At 38.4% G+C, this 18,594-nt stretch overlaps 1 protein-coding gene across 2 annotated transcripts in view; it reads right to left on the bottom strand.

The window, feature by feature from the left end:
• Positions 1-18,594, bottom strand: part of cbc (crowded by cid) — a 121,785-nt gene that overhangs the window by 9,677 nt on the left and 93,514 nt on the right. Inside the window, exon 8 of one of the 2 annotated variants that reach the window (XR_010861062.2) lies at positions 16,294-16,941. The gene's annotated coding sequence lies outside the window, so the exon portion shown is untranslated. Of the gene's footprint in view, positions 1-15,191; positions 16,942-18,594 lie in introns of those variants that run through there. The other variant, XM_067154462.2, reaches the window with a different exon arrangement.

Here is an 18,594-nt window from a genome sequence, read left to right as displayed (position 1 = left end):
AGTAGAAAAATATGTACAGATATATACACAGGTTATATTACAAGTAATCACAGGAAAGTAATAGTCAAATTTGGAGATTATGTAAGTGATTTCTCAATTTTGACAATGAGCAGTTAAATATATCAATATCCAGTTTGTTTAGAGATCTTGACCTGACCTTCGTTCAATTGGCCCATTGAATGCGTAGTTAGTTCTATGCCAATTTGTAGACAATGTATTCTTGAACCTTGTGCGTCTGTCTGGTACATGTACGTTCATTTTTTGCAAGGAGTTGTGGACAATTCACCAAGGAATGAAGCAATTTAAAAATGAAGAGTGTATCCAATAATTCATGGCGTTGTGACAGACTATGCAGATTTAAGGACTGTTGTAGGGATGTATAATTAACATTATCATATGAGAATCCTGCTCTAAATGAATATAAACAAAGAAATTTATGTTGTACTGAATCTAATCTATGGATAAAGGTCTGATGAGAAGGGTTCCAAACAGGTGTACAGTATTCTAGTATAGGGCGTACCATAGACACATACAGCAATCAATAGGTAGCTAAGTTCGAAAATTCTCTAGAATATCTAGTAATGCAACCCAATCTTTGAAATGCTTTTTTTACAAATATTTTCAATATGTTCATTAAACTATAGGTTATAACTGAATAAAACACAAAGGTCATTAACTTGTGAAACAGGAGTTAGAATGTTGTTATTACTAAATTTGTATTGAAATGATATTTTCTTCTTGTTTTTAAAAAAACTATATTATTTTACATTTCTCATGATTAAGTTTCAACCCATTTTGAATAAAGTACTTTTCCAGATGATGTAAATCTTCATGAAGTTTAAAAAAATTTTGCATCATCGGCAAACAAAAGCAATTCAGAATTCTTAAGTATATTTTTAATGTCATTTATGTAGAGAGTAAAAAGTAAAGGCACAAGATGAGACCCTTGAGGAACTCCACTGGTAACAATAATAGACGCAGAAAAATGATTCCTTATTTTAACAATCTGCAGGTGATTTTTAAGATACAATTCAAACCATGAGAGTAGAGGCCCATTAATTCCGTAGCCTTACTTGTTTTTGCAGCAAGATATCGTGGTCAACAGTGTCAAAAGCTTTTGAGAAGTCTGTATAAATGCAGTCCACTTGGGAGTGGTTCTCTATTGCATCCAAGAGGAACTGATAGAATAAAAGAAGATTATTACAGGTTGACCGTCCTGAAAAGAATCCATGTTGCTCATCAATGATGATGTTTCTAAAGAGAGGTGTGATTTTGTCAAGAATTATTGAGTCAAAAATTTTGGAAATATGAGAAGAAATTATAACTGGTCTAAATTGTTTTATATCAGTTTTATCACCATTTTTTAAAACTGGACTAACAAATCCTTTCTTCCATTCCACTGGAAAAACGCCTTGGTTTAATGAAAAGTTGAGCAGATAAAAGAGTGCTTCACATAAAATAAATGAGCAGTGCTTGAGTAGGTAAGTTGAAACACCATCAGGTCCTACAGTTTTCTTTAATTCCAGAGATATCAGTTTGTTGTATATTTCTGCTTTACTAATGTTTATAACTGATAGATTGACAGAGAAAGGATAATCATATGACATACTACTACTATTCTGATAAGAAGAATAAACAGATGAAAAGTGGTTAGCAAAAAGATTGACAATATTTTCTCCATTGCTGTAACTTCATTAAGATGCATTGTTGAAGGAATATTATTACACGACCTTTTAGAACTTAGATATTGCCCGAATTTCTTTGGATTGGAAGTAATACTTCGTTCACAGTTGGAGACATACATTGTATAGCAAGATTTAGATTCAGACTTGCATTCATTTCTTAATTTTGAGAAATGCTGATAATCACTATTGAGACCTGATATTTTGTACCCTGCTTGTGTGCTTTCTTCTTTTCAATAATCAGGGACTTCAGTTTATGATTAAACCACTTTGGGAATTTGGGAGTCTTAAAATTCCATATAGGGATGTAAAGTTCCATGCCATAATGTAGTACTGAATAGAAGGTTTCTACTGCTTTATCAATTGATACATTTTGAAACATCACTTTCCAGCTGTGACATAATTTTTCAACAGCACTGCAATGTTCGAAATATTTTTGGACAGGAGACTTGGGTGGAATCTATACAGCACCAATGATTAATTTTGTGGTGTTAAAAGTCAGGGACACAAACAACTGTTCAACTGTGTTGCCGTGAACTGTTCTAAGAATTCTATAGGAGCACAATTACCTATTCAATTATATTGAATTTTATTATACTTATCTATATACTTACTTTCCCGCAACCAAAGAAAATTACTGGATCATCAAGCTATTCTCCATTTTACTTTGGCGTTTGAAACCACAGTGCCTGATGTTAAATATATCGCGCTGATCACCGGGAGCTGGCAAGTTACTTCAATAGATCTACTCATCTTCAACTCCTGCACGATTATGGATCTTCGTATGTGTTCGATTATGATATGACTTTGTGCCTGACAGTGTTTAAAAACTAGCTCATTTAACCGTTCTCCGCTATTCATAAACATTATAAGACTTTGCCTAACGCTGCGTGTGCCATACTGCCACTCAGAAAATTACGCAGTTTTCTTTTAGGTGACTCACATTTTACTTCTGAATTTTACAGTGTCTACCCCCGTTCATTTTTATATCGCCTCTTCTACTGATCCGAAGTGTACTTGATCTTTTATCTCCTTTTCCTATGCATTGTTTTTCATGTTTTAATTGGCTGATTATGACCTGGACTAGGGTCGAAACCGGTACCACGTCTACTTATTATTAAATAAGAATGTAATTCATTACATTTCTTATTCTTTTGTATTGAAGAGGTTGAATCTCTTTATCTATTATTTCAATTTTAAATGTTCCAAGATGTTCGAGCTCTTACCCACACTAAACACCACAGATCTAGAATTACAGGTGAAGCTGTGGAAGTATGTAAAATACCTAACAGTTTCAACAGGGACACTGGCTATCAAAGATAGAGATCACAGAGATAGGTTATTTATAAGGTTCAAACTATTCAATACAAATTACGTGTTGTGTAGATGTTATTTACAACATTTATTTAATATGGGACCGGTTTTGACATTTTGACACCATATGTGTTGATTCCCACAGGGAACATGAAATATTTGTCCTGAATGAATAAATTTATAATACCAATATAATGGACCATTATTGGACATTAAAAATTTTCCAGCTAACTCATTCTTGGTTGCCTGAGGTTCGCCCTTGTGTGCTAAGTTGGGCTCATCAGTTGATACTGAGCACACCTACCAAGACACAAGGCTAGTGCATACCATGGAGACCACTGCATAGGCTACTTGAAGCCACCAGCATTGGCAATGCACTATGAGAGACTATGTCTCACTTCCAGTAATTGATGCCTGCCTGGCCATCAGATGATATAGATGTTGATTCCCATAGGAAACAAGAAATATTTGTCCTGAATGAGTAAATTTATAATACCAATATAATGGTTGCACGTGGACAGACCAGCCAGAACTGTGTACCAAGCGTTTTCTACAAGTTCTTGATGTTTTAATTGACACAAGGTGTAAACAGGTATTTTAAAGACTTTTGAACTTTGGTAATATGTCAGAACCTTCTATTGATCTTTGATTGGTAAGAAAACCATGTACATATCTCAGTGTGTCACTATGCCAGTTCTAATTATTGCTATGAAATGAAATGAAATGAAATGAAATGACGTGTGGCTTTTAGTGCCGAGAGTGTCCGAGGACAAGTTCGGCTCGCCAGATGCAGGTCTTTCGATTTCACTCCCATAGGCGACCTGCGCGTCGCGATTAGGATGAAATGATGATGAAGACAACACATACACCCAGCTCCCATACCAGCAAAATTAACGAATTAAGGTTAAAATTCCCGACCCTGCCGGGAATCGAACCCGGGACCCCTGTGACCAAAGGCCAGCACGATAACCATTTAGCCATGGAGCTGGACAATTATTGCTATACGTTCTTGTTATTTTATTAACACAAGGTATATATGGGCGTATAAAGACTTTTGTACTTTGATAACATATCAAAACCTTCTTTTAATCTTTGGATGGTAAAAACTAGGTACATATTTCAATGTGTCAGTACGCCAGTTTTAGTTATTATGTCCTTGCTCTTTTGTTTGTGATTAATGTGTTTATGGCTGATGATGACATTTGAAATGTTGAAACTGATCCCATATTAAATAACTGTTGTAAATAACATCTACACAACATGTAATTTGTATTGAATAGGTTGAACCTTATAAATAACTTACCTCTGGGACAATGGCTATCAATTAAGTTATACATGGTTGCCAGCCATTAAGCATTTACGTAAGCAGTTCTCTCCCCTGTCCTTTCTGTATTGTTATTTTGTTTCAGTGTTTTCCAAATTTGTACATTCATCCAGTAGCGGTGATATTTATTCCATTTTAGTCAGCTGAATCTAGGAATTTTAGGATTTAAAAAGAGCAATTTGTACAAGCCTTGTTGTCTTTCTCTGGCCAATATCCTCATTTTTCAAAGTGATGGATCTTTTCCATTTTTCTCTCTGATTAGTGTTACATAGAGAATGGTTCCTCTTAAAACAATAATCACCACATCAGGTTGTTCAGCCAGGTCTCTGCATCCTGTGCAAAATATTCAAGTTTCCACTCCGGTCTTCTTGTTCACTCTTTCCATCAGCTCAGTATTCCTCAATGAGATTAAAAGGAACTGTCAATTAAAACAAAAACTTGCTCATGAACTCAATGAAGAAATAAAGCAACTAACATTTAACAGTCAAGAGGTAGAGAACCAATGGAAGGAAATAAAAACCACTCTCCTGACAGTAAGCAAAAAACACCTTCAGCCAGACATTAGAAACGAGAAGAAGAAATGGATGACAGAACACATACTGGATTTGATGAAAAACGCAGGAGTGTTAAATCCAACAAGGATCAATATCGGCAGATTAATAATCAAATAGAAGAGAAATTAGAAAAGCCAAACAAGATTGGACAAATGAAAAATGTAAAATTATAGAGATTCCCAATGGAATGCACAACGCCTTTAATATGCATAAGGTCAACAAAGAAGTAACTGGGACCTTCAGGTGAAAGATGCCCCATTTTTTATAAGATAACTTTGGTAAACCTATTATGAATCATATTGACAGACTCAAAACATGATAACCGACCACAAGTACATATCAATCAAAAAAACGCAGATGGGCCAATAATTCTGAAATCGGAAGTAACTTCATGCCCATCTGAAGTTATCAAACTTATCAATGATGAACAAATTAATAAGAGTGGACCTCTTTAATCTATCTATATATATAAAGCAGAATGAATGTCTGTCTGTCTGTCTGTCTGTCTGTCTGTCTGTCTGTCTGTCTGTCTGTCTGTCTGTCTGTCTGTCTGTCTGTCTGTCTGTCTGTCTGTCTGTCTGTCTGTCTGTCTGTCTGTCTGTCTGTACCTTATACAAATCCATAACGTTCCACCAATCTGAACCAAATTTTGTATACGTACCTTTTAGGACCCTGCAGGTAACCTCATCTACAAGAAATTTTAATATCCCTCTCCATTCCCTATATTTAGGCCCTTTGGCACATTAACATAGTCTAATATAGGCGAAATATTCAATTTGTCGTACAAGGACAAGACAAACCTCATTTTAAGCCTCGTGACGTGTAGAACAAAACTCGGTGAGGCCCGAAAACCATGTCTTAAGGGCCTAGAACCAACCGTTTTGGAGATATTGGCATCACACTTTCCCGCTCTAGGAAGTGGATGAAGAAATGACCAGCAGTAACCATGGCAATGTCAGCTCAAGGATTCTGCAGTAGAATACAGGCCCGGTGTTCGAAGAAGGCACATGCCTAAATATAGGCTAGGCCAAGGAGAGATTCTGCTACACATATGACTATCTCGAAAAAAGCACTAAAATAGTGTTGAAACCAGAGGTTTCGGGGTCGCTGAGATGAACAGTGACACTCCACATGCCGTTTAAGTCCAAGTTCAGTTCACATCGGCATGGGAGTGAGAAGAGCTGAAAAAAGTCCAAAATAGTCCAGTTTATGGATTTATGTGTGTGAACCCCTCTGAGCGGGAGTGGAAATGGGATGAAGAAAAAAATTAATATAAAACGACCAATATTAAAGTACACTCCATAGTTTTCGGCATAGCTGAGATGAATATTGACACTCCCGATGTCGTTTAAGACCAAGTTCACCTCATCGGCAAGGGATTGAGAAGGGGTGAAAAAGAAAATATCCAAAATAACCAAGATTATGGATGAATGAATTTTCCAGCATAGCTTTCAAGCAAACAAAAAATGACTGTGAGGGCATGACTCCCCTAACACCATGACTCTTTGGATGCCTTTTAAGTCATACTTCAGGCCCAGAGGAAAGGGGTGAAAAATGAATGTCCAATGTGACCAAGATTATGGATGTATGTATTATATTCCAGCATAGCTCTCAACTAAAACTGGTGCACACATGACTTACTATACTATCTGGAAAAAAATTACATGGGGTAAGACACCCCTAGCACCGCTGGCGAAGGGGATGATACTAAAAAATAATCAAAAACGACGGATATTAACGTTGAATCCATAGTTTTCAGGCTTGCTTAGATGAATACGGACAGTCCAGATGCCTTTAAGTTGAAGGTCATACCCCATCACAGCTCTCAACCAAACTTGGTATGGATATGAGTTACTATCTCGAAAAGATACTGTAGGGATAAGACACCCCTGGGGAGGGAGTGATCAAATTTACAAACAAAGCTAAGGGTGTGGAAATCGCAGGAGAAGGATATAAATGAAGAGTTCCAGACACAAATTAAAACAAGTATACCTAAGCAAGACATCGGAAGGGTCGAAGAAGAATGGGCATACTTTAAAACAGTCATGATCAAGTCTGCAGAAAAGACCTGTGGAAGAGTATCAGGAAGGAAGAAAAATCAAGAAAAGCCATGGTGGAATGACAGGATAAAAGATATAGTTAAAAGGAAGAAACAAGCTTGGAAAAGATGGCTGAGAAACAGAACAACAGAATGCAAAACAATACAGGTACTGCAAGAAGGAGGGCTCCAAGGTGGTTCAAGAAGAGAAAAAGAAATGCCAGCAAATATTCACTGAGTCTCTGCAAGAAGAAACATCCGGAAATAAAAAGATCTTATTCCAGAGGGTTCAACAGAAGAAAAACCCAAGTGAAGGTGCTAACTTCATTAAAAATGAACAGGAGGAAGTTTGTTTACTTAATCGTGTCAGAAACATACATTATATCTTACAATAACATCAGGACAATAACAAATCTGGTACTATAACCATTAATTATTTCTGATGATAGCAGGTAACGATGTGATTAAGCTCTACCTAAATACAAATTTAATTAATTGTGGTGTGACCAATATGCGGCTAATTCATCAGGTTCCTTGGTAGCATCGACACAGGAAGTGATGACACAGAAGCAGAAAACATGCAGAGGTGGGGAAAATACTTTGAACAGCTTTACAATACGCAAAATACCTCAGTACAAGGAGAAATTGAAGAACCAGATTTAGTGCAGATGGAAGATATGGAAAACGAGGTGTCCATGGCAGAGATTGAGTGGGCCCCTAAAAGAATGAAATGAGGCAAGGCAACTGGAATTGATGAGGTCACCACAGAAATGATAATAGCAGCAGGAGCAGTAGGTCTACAGTGGTTGTATAGACTCTTCAGAGTGATATGGAGAGAAAAGACTGTTCCAAACAGAGTGGATGAAAGGAGTCATTATACCAATTTTTATCACTCCCCTGGATTTTCTGTTACCTCTTGTCATGATCCTTGAAAGACTCTTGGATATACAAATAAGAGACAGAGTAGAGGGAAAATTGGCAGAACACCAGTATGGATTCAGAAGAGGCAGGTCGACATTTGACCCAATATTTACATTGCATCAAATGATGGGAATGTATTGGAAATATGGAAAAGACATGGTAGTAACGTTTCTAGATATTGAAAAGGCATATGACAGTGTCCCAAGGAATTTGGTATGGAAAACATTGACAGAGGCACAGATTGGGAATGAAACAATGCAGGTGGTAATAGCATTGTATCACAATTGCAAAAGCTGTGTTAGAACCAAAGTGGGTCAAACTGAATGGTTCAGAGTTGAGACAGGCTTAAGACAGGGAAGGGTATTGTCTCCCTTACTCTTCATTATCATCATGGATAGAATTCTACATAATATCAAGGAGAAGATGATGGGCGAGCAAGTAAAGTCTATGCTCTTTGCTGATGACATTGTAGTTTGGGGGGATAATGAAGAGGAAGTACAGACACAAGTTGATTTATGGACTGAGGAGATAAGAAATTTTGGAATGAAGATTAGTACTGCAAAAAGTAAGACTTTGATCATGACAAGAGGTAACAGAAAATCCAGGGGAGTGATAAAAATAGGAAATGAACCTCTTGAAGTAGTGAAAAATTGTTAATATTTGGGCAGTGTGATATCACAATATGGAAATTTGGTTGGAGACATTGATTTAAGAATACAGCAGTCTGCAAGTTTCTACCAGTGTGCGAGAGACATTGTATGGAACAAAGATGTGCCAATGAAGTACAAGAAGGTTTTATACTCATCCTATTATAAACCTATACTGACCTATGCTTCAGCAGCCTGGACGTTAACTAAGCGGAACCTAAGTAAGATACAAATGAGGTTCTTGAGGAGCATACAGGGAAAGACAAGACAAGATAGAATACAAAATGAGGAAAAGGAGAAGTGTGGGGGTGTGTAAACTTCAAGAGGAGATTGATATAGCAAAGCTAAAATGGTTTGGACACATGATGAGAATGCCAGGAGAGAGAATACCAAAGAGAACATTCATGGATGCAGAGACTGGAAAGAGGCCTAGGTGACGTGCTAGAATGAGATGGAGGAGCTATGTTGTGGACTGTATTGCAAATAGAGGAGTCGTTAGTAATAAAGTACTAGAAGAGGAATGGTGGAAAAATCGAGTAAGGTGGATGGCTTTGGTACACTACCCTACCCAGAGAGAATGTGGAAAAGGGAATGGATGAAGAAGAAGACTGTGATGGTGATATCCTAAAACATTAGTTCCTCCAGAGCATTCACAGTACTGCTGTTCATTTTTGGAACACCGGGCGAGTTGGCCGTGCGCGTAGAGGCGCCATAAGACCTATCTGTGTCGGTGCGACGTAAAGCCCCTAGCATTTTTGGAACACAACCAGCGAACAGCTCTGAGAAAGAAACGGCGACACTTTCTGCAGAATTCACCCATCATTTTGCACGACAACGCTCGACCGCAGATGGCGCAAGCTGTGGCTTAATTTTTCAGTCGATGGGACTGGAAATTTCCACCATACTTTCCAGACTTAAGCCCTAGTGACTATGACTCAATTCCTAAGATGAAGGAACCACTTCATGGCATTCACTTCAGAACTGTTCCTGAGATTCGACAGGCAGTAGACCGCTCCAACTATCAACACAACAGGTGCTGTTAAAGGTATCCTATGACTTCCACATTGCTGGTGACTACTTTGAAGGAGAGTGAAACTTGGTAACTTGTATCTCTTTTGTATCAGTTGTAATTAAATAGTTGCAACTGTGATGGTTCCAACCCATGTAATATTTGTTTCCAATGTATTAGCTTTCAAAGCAAGTATACCTCAGACATGGTTCGCTATTTGAAGAGTTGTGAGACATTTCAAAGCATTAGCTCGTAGCTCTAATACTTTGCAGGGTGTTTGTAGCTTATAAAAATGTTCTATACGCCTGCATTCCTTTTCTGTGAATAACTAGATATAATCTGACAGTTATATACTCACGTCTTCGCCCTTACTACAGTCTGACCAAAAATTTCAGAGGTGGTGTAAATTACCTCACAAAGGAAAAGGTGTGGCGCTATTTGAACAATATAAACCCGCAAATAACTGGGTTAGAAATCATACTAGTTTATCAGTCAGCGAATGGCCTGAGGGAATGTATGCATTGTTCGATCTATTCCTGCAGATCAAAGAAGGGAAACCTGTCGGCACTGCCGAAGAGACAGAAACACTTCCTCGTGTTTTGGGATCTTGCCTCATGGAGAGATGTTGCATAACACCAGGCATAACTAGATTTGTTCCTTCACAGCAAATTCCTTCAGAAAGAAAAATTATAGGGTTGCCAAAGAAGTATTCAGAATTGCCGATAATGGTAGCAGAAGAACTGACATCATAGCTTACAAGGAATCAGAGAGTGTGGGATATATAACATAATAGACCCCACAGTCCGTTTTGAAATCTCCAGAGACCAGCCAGAAGACAAAGACGTTGATAGAGAGAAGAAGCTGATCTATGAACCAATCATAACTTATTATAGAGATAAATTTGGATTGAAGGATGGTGGTGGTGATTATTGTTTTAAGAGGAAGTACAGTAAAATGATAGGATGAATGGTAGGAGCTCGAGGGGCTATTCCTCCATTCATTGTGAATTTTTGGAAGCAGTTTAATTTACGTTCCGGAAGTACAAACTATTCCTTTGTTCGCTTTACGATGTTCCACTTCATTACTGAGGAAGCATTGCTACGTGTTATAACTCTTATAGTTTAAAGACATTATGAGAATAATGTATGCACTGTTTAATTTAATTTGTTTCGTTATGCTTTGTCCAGAGTGGCAACCTTCAACTGAGAGAAGTTTTGTAAATAAATAAATAACAAGGTTTTTACAAAAGTGAGAAGCATATTTCAAAGGAATAACAGTGCTCAGTTTTCATTTAATAGTAAATAATATTTTGTCTATTTTTTAAGAGTTCTTGAACTGGATTTTGTTCTATTCCATGCCTTTTTACAAATAAACAATTAGAGTCCTGCAAACTCGATCTAATGTGGACTGAGAGGGTGCCAACTTTTACAGAACAAGGAGTGGGTTATTCACAACTCATAATATTTTATTGCTTATTACTCTTCATTACTGTAGTTCTATCACAATACAGGACACAGATAATAACTGTTAAAAATTTAAAAGAAATTTACACACAAAACTAAAGAAATGACTAGTTCTTTGTAGGAAAAAATTCTGTGATGCTTGACCTTCGTGCAGCTCCATCACTTAGGCAGCAGAGAAACAAAACGTCCCTAGCAGATGCACCAGGCTCCCTTCAGCGGCCCGTAGTCTTACTGTGAGTCATCTTTTTTTTTTTTTTTTACCTTTTCCGTTGTCTTCTATCTCTTTGTCTTCTAATTCATTATAATTTTTTATCTTTGTTCTCTTTCACTAGTGCAACTATTTCACTAGCTGAATATCTTGCCCCATCCATTTTCCAGTTAACAACTTCACAGCCTGGAATTTTCTTCAGTCTCTTCCCTGCTTTCTTGAAACTTGTTTCGAGAATGATCCAGGAATTAACTAGGCATATAGGCTATGCTCGATTTCATTCCAAGATTCAGATATACACCCCACTACGTCCAACGCGTCTATTTTCTTTCGCTGATTGACAATGTCAGATCCTTCCTCCACAACTAAGATAAGAGAAGAAATTAATTTACATCTATATCTCTACTTCAGTCATTTGACCGCCTCAGGAATGGAATGAATGAAGCCCCGTCTATCGGCGAGGATAGCAATTGTGCCGGCTGCCGAAGCCTGTCGCACTCCTCTGAAGCAATGATTAATGACTGTAAGGGAAGCCATAGAGATAAAGCTGTGCCCAAATAACATCAAGAGGGAAGAGGGCTTCAAGTTATCAAATACAAGACCCTGTACTACAAAAATACATGCATAACACCACCATGGCAGAGCGCGGCGGTCTCTGAGTCCAGTTAGTGGGGGGCCATAGACAGTATGGTCGTGACTTCAAAGTTCCTCCAAAGAATTTCTTTGCTCACTGTCGGAGGCAGACATTCCATGCCCTGAGGAAGGCCAACGTAATTTGGCATAAAGCTCGGCTTTGATAAATATTTGTGGCTACGCAGTAAGCATATTTATTTCTTTATTTTAATACAATGAGCCACGAAAACATACGTTCATTAATTATGGTCCTCCTTCTTCATACTTTCTTGGTATTCGCACAGCGCTAAGTGCAGTCACTACTTTGGTTCTTTGAGCATCTTACACTAACTGTTGGTAGATGAAAGTCGAGTGCTAACTGTTTTTAAAGTAGGAAGTTAAGTTAGTGTTAGTCACTAGGCTACAAATTATGATCATTTTGACAAAAATATTCAAGTTCTGCTTTTCACGACAAAAATGTTTACAAGAAGCTGTGTTCTGCACACGTGCATAGAGAACCGAGCACTATTCACTTTGACTCAAGAGGTGTTATGAGATTTTCGAGATTCTGGCTGCCAGCCTCGAGATTCTCAAACAAGAAGAATACCCATCCCTATCTCAGATAACCTGGTAGTCAACATATACAAAAAGGAACATGGGAAATGAGATGGAAAAGCCTACCTTCTGCTAACCTCTTAACACGTTTCCTGCGGTTCGGGTCACCATGTTACTCTTATCCGTCGGTGCGAACTTCGCAAAATTGCGGAGTAAGTAACTAAGTCCTAGTTACAAATTACTAATAACTAATGGCAACATAGTGTTCCTATTAAAGTAAAGGATCAAGACACACTGCTAGTTTTGATCGGCCCACCAGTGACCCGAAGGAATTTTTTTGCATCTTCCATTCATATCGCTTCAGGTCACCTTGTGTTCGGATTGTTGTCTAACCTATATTTTTACGCAGGAATCACTTGCGTGGTTATGGTGAATGAAGCCTACAATGCCTTCAGATGGGAAATTGTTGTTTAATACGAGGAGCACCACCCTTCTGACATCTTGTGTAACCTATTCCATTCTACACTGCTCTCAGGTAAGCGAATATAAGTTTTCAGATTTTTATTTATTATTGTCTGTAGATAATATTTACAATCAAGTTCATGTCCCTTTTTTCTAGGCATGGAACCTTTACATTCTGACACACCGATGGCACGGAAAATAAAAAGGTTTAGGACAGCACTTGATCCTGGACGAATTGCTCATTATTTGGAACCAATTGGGGTACACATCCAAAGACATTGAGAACTATAGCCCTGGCTCTGTGTTACTCCGCTGCAGAGTACGCTTGCCCTGTTTGGTACGGATCAAGTTATGCTAAACAAGTTGACATTTCTCTAAATGAAACATGTCGACTCATTACTGGCTGCTTGAGACCAACTCCACGAGATAGAATCTACTGTTTGGCTGGAATCGCCCCACCAGATATAAGAAGAGAAGTTGCATCCATGAATGAGAGAACTAAAGCACTTGCCTCATGTGCACACCCATTAAATGGATATGAACCTGCCCACCAAAGTTTGAGGTCTAGGAGGAGTTTCCTGAATACAACCGAAGATTTAAACGAATCTGCTCAATCCACACGGTCATTAAGTACCATTATGCAATGTAAAATGTCTGCTTCTGATACGAATAAATAAATAAATGACAGTGATCTGATGATGACCCTACGTACAGCCTCGTTTTTGTGATGTTATTTTGTTACTAATCATAATATGAAAATAATTAGCATAGGTCTATCATATTCCCATAGAAAAGATCAATGGACAAGAAACTAACATTTACTTCTGGGGTCATTTCTGGGTCATGCACTTGTTGAATCAGAAAACTATCACAGAGGTAAATACATTGGAATGACCCTCCTCAAGAATAACGCACACAACAAGTGCTCCAGCACTGTTTTGGATTTCATTGTCAAATTCATCAGGTCATCGGCGGGCCAATGCAATGTAAAATTAAGTCATCACTGTCACAGGCAACATGTTAACGCTCACATTTTTTCATGCTCTTTTTGTGTGGGTGGATTTTGGCTCCCTGTGCAAATATACACTGTAGCCCACTTGCTAGTATCCAGCATGGACAGCAGGTCTGGAGCCATGTTGTCTGGAGTGCATCCCACAACTGTTGAAGGGTGCAAGGCGGAGGAGTCTTCTAGCCATGTGGCAAGGCGCATTATTGTGCTGGAAGATCCAATCCTCCCGAGTAAAGACAACCGTCTTGTACAGGTGGCCGTGATCACCATGAATGGATTCATCACCAAATCAATCAAGAGTGCCTTCCACAGGGATGATGGGACCTGGAGAATACCACAAGAACATTCCCCAGGCCATAACACAGCTGCCAACATCTTGGAATAAGCTAGAAAGGGCTGTTTGTGATGTTGTTTGCTGTTTAAATGAGCCTAACAGCTAGGTCATTGGCCCTTAACCCTTTCCCGCCCTTAGCGCCCGAAAGCACGCGACTCTTCCCTTTGCCTTCCGGTCCTTAGCGCCCGGCTGCATTATCTGCACACTTACACGAGCTCTGCGATTTTTTTTTTGTTTTCTTTGGCTTAGAAGTGTTTATGAGGCATTTATGAACATGCAGGACGATCTACAAGGCTTAGGAAATAAAAGAAGAGCGATAATCTGTCTTAACGTTGCCTAGGAAACGGTCTTGAATTTCCGTGAGCGCGGGACAGCTGTTTCGTTAGCAAACATGGCGGGATTGAATACTGCGAATATTGAAACTGAGCTGAATATAGGCAACGAAAGTGACACAGAATCGTTGAGTAGGGGTGGAGGTGAATTTTTAGTGGGGGAATAACGTATCAACGAAGATAATTTTAGTGATAACAGTGATGTAAGTGAAAACGGATATAGAGAATTCGGACCTGATTGCGATGCCACGGCATTTCAGTTAACACAAATATTTCGTTTCGTTACTCCGAATGATTATATGGATAATGTTGAACCTGTCCATAATTTCGAAAGAGTATTACGAGAAATATATTAATTTTGACATATGTTAGGAGGAGACAAACTATTCAGTGAGATAGCCACTTGCTTATATATCAATGCAGCATTCAAAAAGGCACATTCCGGAAACACAGATACAGAATGTGAAGACACTTGCTCAGGGGAAATACTGTAGAAGCTGATATACAGTATACATTCCACTTCCAGAATCACGCGGTTATTGGTTTAGAGAGATTCATACAACATGAGAATGCGACAAATAGAGCCTACCTTTGTGTCGAGTACTACAATTAGGGGGGTTGGAGGTTTGAACCAACAACCTTATGACTCAATGAATAAGGAAATGGATGTGATGGAATGTTTTCTAACATTATTGAAAATTTGAATACATTGTGATCAACTGTTTGTATTATATTTAACTTTTTCTGAAACAGTGTGCTCCGCTTCAATTTTTCCTAAATAATAGGTTGAAATCTGGCGATAAACAGACTGAAAATATGGGCGGGAAAGGGTTAATGGTACGAGGTGCAACAAACTGACACGATAATTAAAACATCAAAATGTACCCACTGACTAGCATCTAAAATGAATGATGATGAAGAAAAACCATGAATCCAAAACAATCAGTGGATCCAATTCACAATGCCTTATTTTCTGAGATGATGCTTGTTATCCAAAGTGGTCCAAAATCCAGGTCACCGGCCCCTCGTAATAGTAATCACTGGTAAAGCAGAATCATGATGTTCCTCCTATAGTGGTACTAATCACAAGTAACGTAAACTTGTGGTGTTTCTCGCATGGTGGTATTAGTCACAGGTAATGTAACTCCATAGTATGTCACCACTCACAGGCAACACAGATTTATGGTAATAATAATAATCGTATGGCCTCAGCTACCGTGTGCAGACATTTCAATTTGACGCCATCTGGCTGTCTGCTCGTCAATTTCGACGTTCCGTTTTACTCCAGGCCCCCACTAGATGGCAGGCCGAGTAAACCGAAACTCTCTTGGGCGTCTATGGCTGAGATTTAATTAATTTTGTCGGGTAAACACCAAATGTGTCACCAGAGATCTTTTACATGCCGACATTGTACGACATGGAGTGTCGAATGGACTTTTTTCCGCCCTTCAAAAATCCGACTACCTCTGCCGGGTTTGAACCCGCTATCTTGGGATCCGGAGGCCGACACTCTACCGCTGATCCACAGAGGCAGCTAGATTTATGGTGTTCCTCACGTAGTGGGACTAATCACGGACCACGTATACTCATGGTGCCACTCACTAATGATAGACAATGTAGACCCACGGTTTATCACACATTATGGTAACCCCACAGGCAACACAAACCCATGGTTTTCTTCACATAGTGATACTAATCACAGGCAATGTACACCTATGGTTTTCCTCAGAAAGTGGTACTACAAATAGGTAACGCAGATCCATTCTGAATACAGGGGAACTGAATGGTGGAATGCACACAATGGCACTTATTACAAGCAATGCCCAGACCTGTAGTCCTCCTCGCATAATGGTACTGCTCTCATGTAACACAGACCCATGGTTTTCCGGGCAAGGTGGTACTAGTTGCAAGTAACGTCAACCCATGGTGTTCATCACGTAATGGTGCTAGTCACAAGTAGTTTCATGGTTCTAATGTCATCATCTCTTGGTTGCCTCTTACGACAGGCAGGGGATACCGTGGGTGTAGTCTTCGTGTGTGTCCACCACCCACAGGGGGTAGGGCTGTTTGTTGCAAGCATACAAGTATCTCAGGAATTGTGAAATGAACTCATGTTTGTACAACACCATTCCTGTACAATGTTTCTAGCATGCTGTTGAAATCTTGCAGTTATGAAGACTACACAGGCACAGACATTTCACTGTCCACTGAAGTATTCTCTGTGTACTTCTAAGGAAGCACTGACAATGGTCCTCACTTCCACACTTCTTTAAAATAATGGTCACTGAAATTTCATTTCTTACCCAATGTCGTTTAATGTCAATCATATTAAAATATATTACAACATACAATAATATACTGTACACATTCATCCCACCACTTGCACACGATACTGTCCACGGGTACTTCTAACCACCTTTTCTGAAGACAGGAGAACTTATAAATTTTGTCTTGAACCAGGAAAAGTTGTCCACAACCTAGAAGATCAGAGAAAAGTCACAATATGAATAACAAGATGTGCAAACTAGCATTTATTTACAAGAGAAAAACATAATTCGACTACTTCCAATCGACAATCAGAGGTTATAAAGAAGAATGTTCACTGTGGGGAGACACAATATTGTTGTTGGCTTTCTTGTTTAACTCAGTGAGTTCATTTTGCCACTGTTTCTTCCATATACTGTGAAAATTTGATTAAATTATCTTCACAGAAACATTATTTTTAAATAATACTGTTTACAATGCCAATCCTATTAATCTGAATACAAATTTGTAACTCTGAAAGTAAGGTTTGAACTGACTGTCGATGCTGGAGTGTACGAAAGAAAACAAAATTATAATCTTAACCCTTTTGATGCCAGACTGTAATGTAGTGCTTGCACTGAGAATGCCAAGATAATTTTAATGAAAATGCACATACTAACGAAAAATATTCTCTACTCACTTTCTTTTTTTTTTTTGGAGGTAAATCCCTGAACTGTTTTTTCATAGCACACAGGTGAATAGAGAACATGTGAGTGTGACTGTTATACTCTTAGCTATATCTTTGCCCTATAAGGAGTTCCTCATGGATTTCAAAATTACTGACTGATACAATTATTATTAAGTAATAGGTAGGCTGATACGATTAAGGCAGCAGGAAGGAGTGGACTACAGTGGCTATACCGAGTCCTCAATGCCATGAGGAAGGATGAAAGGATACCTAAAGATTGGCAACAAGGTAGCACTGTACCATTGTTCAAAAATGGAAATAGGAAGAAATGTGAAAATTATTGGAGGTATAATTCTCTTATCAGATGGGCTAAAATAATGGAGAAAGTCACAGACAAAGGACTGAGGGATATAACAGAAACACAGTTAGAGGAAGAACAATACGGCTTTAGACCGAGAATAGATAAACAACAGACTTGATATTTACAGTGTGAACGATAATGGAAAAACACCTGGAAAGGAACAAGGAAATCATCTTCGTATGTTTGGATTTGGGAAAAGCTTATAATACAGTTAAGAGAAAACATTTATGGGAATGCCTATGGAAAAGGAATGTACCAAAATCATTAATTAACAAGATAAAAATGTTGTACCATGAGAGTAAAAGCAGTGTACAGGTGGGGAGTGGTGACTCAGAAACATTTTATACAAAAACAAGCCTCCGGCAAGAAAGTGCACTGTTGCCATTATTGTTTACTGTATTGATGGATGAAATCATAAAAAGTGTAAAACAGAGTGTCAGTAGTGATGAAGTGCATGCTTTGGTATTTACAAATGATGCGGTGTTTTGGTGAAGGGGAGAAAAGTACAAAGGAAAATGGACATCTGGAATGAAAATCTGAAAGAGTTTGGAATGGTAATTAGTAAAAAGAAAACTGTAGTCATGCACTGTGGAAAAGAGAAAAAGAGAAGCCAAGTGAACATACACGGAGAATGTAGAACAGTTTACATATCTGGGTAGCATTGTTAATGGAAGTAATGAAATCAACCCTGAAATTAATAACAGACTAAGTAAAGGTACAACATTTTATCATCAAGTCAGAGAGCTTTTATGGGATGACAAAGTACCCAAGAGAATGAAATTAACATTATATAAACACTATTTCATACCAATTGTAATATACGGACTAGAAACGCTG

Source organism: Anabrus simplex, chromosome 10, assembly GCF_040414725.1.
Source record: "Anabrus simplex isolate iqAnaSimp1 chromosome 10, ASM4041472v1, whole genome shotgun sequence".
NCBI classification, from domain to species: Eukaryota; Metazoa; Arthropoda; class Insecta; order Orthoptera; family Tettigoniidae; genus Anabrus; species Anabrus simplex.
Note: the sequence above shows the minus strand (reverse complement) of the source record. Positions and strands in the feature narration are given on the sequence as shown.